The sequence below is a fragment of the Trachurus trachurus genome (genome assembly GCF_905171665.1).
Source record: "Trachurus trachurus genome assembly, chromosome: 18".
NCBI classification, from domain to species: Eukaryota; Metazoa; Chordata; class Actinopteri; order Carangiformes; family Carangidae; genus Trachurus; species Trachurus trachurus.
The window spans coordinates 20,489,787-20,491,489 of NC_139909.1; the positions used below are offsets into that span (position 1 = coordinate 20,489,787).

Genomic DNA, 1,703 nt, shown 5'->3' on the forward strand with positions numbered 1-1,703 from the left:
TATTTTACATCTTTGTTTTTCCTACTGTTTTTTTTTTCAATTTAATTTTATTTTATTTTAATTAATTAATTAATTAATTAATTAATTAATATATTTTAATTTATATATTTTGAAATGAAATTTGTGGGAGATTATAGGCTTCAGAAAATAATTTCACCCGATCATGGTTCATAAGAGTAGGGAGAAGTAAATATAATTCTGAACAGTCTTTGATAAGAGCCTTTATTATTTAAACTAGTCAAAGGCACTCTGATTGGCTGAGGCAGCATGTGATCATACTCTGATTGGCTGAGGCACCAGCAAACGGCACTCTGATTGGCTGAGGAAATACACCAAGCAACTGGCGCGTTTCTTCTCTACTGCAGAAGCAGGCTGTGGTCAACATAACGCTTTGGTTACAACAACATCGTTTTCCACTAAGTGGAAGGTAAGTTTGCTTGGTTTAGTTGATTTTATGTTTACTGTATGCATTTATAGTGTCAGTTTCTTTCCGGCGCCCATTTTAATGTGTCGTTCACACAAGACGCGCTGCGGCGTGCACCTTCACGGCCCCGGTGTCTGGTTTATTTGCTGTAATGAGTAGCTATGAGGACTGTTGTGGTAAACGGGGATGTGAGTGGTAGTTGCGGATGCTAGCCGCCACCGCTAGTTAGCATCGGGCTAGCGGAAGTTAGCATCGTGCTAGCGGAAATTAGCATCGGGCTAGCGGATAGCATCCACTGCTTGCACTCACTAGCATCCAGGACAGCTAACAGTGCTAGCTCCTCCTGGGCTCTGTCATACACACAAGCTGCCACTAGCTACTCTTCCTGGGTTCTGTTTCAACAGTGTGTTGTGTAAAATACATTAAAGCTGTTGTTACATGACAAAATGTGTAAAGTAAAAGTTCAAGGTGTATGAATACTTTTGCGAAGCACTGTATCATTCACATTTATTTATAATTTTTTTTTTCCTATAGGCTCTTCACTAATGCCCTGATGGTGACATCTAATATGAAGGGAGAAGACAAAGGTTTATAGAGCAATACAAGGTAAACCATGCCATATCTTAACATTTGCCGAGATGGTTTTGTATGAATCCAGTATAGTGGAGACACAGGCAACATATTTTTGCTTACAAATATGTAGACTTGGTGTATGACGGGCTGCAGGTTGTCTTTGCATATTTCTAATTATTTGTCTTCTTTTTCTTCTTGTGCAGATGGAGCCATACATTTTGATGACACAGCCACAGAGGACTCCATAAAGACACATGCTGGAGGAGAGGGATGCACAGCAGTCACCCAGGACTGATTATCCATTGTGGAGAATCTTGTCACAGTTTTGTATCACTTTTGTACATGTCTTTTCTGTGTTAAGTATGCAGTAGTTGGTTCTGATTTGTAATTCTCCTCAAAACACATTCGGCCCTAGTTTCGTCGACCAGGTGAAGTCTAACGTCAGCGCAGCTTCGCCACGCCAACGGGGTGTGGCCCAGGTCCATTTCGCAAGTTTGGTGGGCCGCGCAGTCAGACTTACGCCAGCGCAATCCCTCCCCTCGTCCCTCCCACCGGCGCAAACGGCAAAGAGGGAGGAGAGAGGGCGGAAGGGAGACAGGAGGAGGAGAGAAAGGCGTGGAGTGGGTTTGACACAGCCGAGTCAGATCTTCACCAATCAAAGGAGCTCCTCTCCTCACCTTTAACTGCGCGGCGGGTGATGCGCGCT

General features: G+C 43.3%; 1 long non-coding RNA gene across 1 annotated transcript; it reads left to right on the forward strand.

The window, feature by feature from the left end:
- Positions 1 to 203: 203 nt before the first annotated feature.
- LOC311002257 lies at positions 204 to 1,363 on the forward strand. The gene is made up of 3 exons (XR_014596236.1): positions 204 to 427; positions 959 to 1,030; positions 1,201 to 1,363. It is a non-coding gene; the product is annotated as an uncharacterized lncRNA (long non-coding RNA).
- The last annotated feature ends 340 nt before the right edge of the window (positions 1,364 to 1,703 follow it).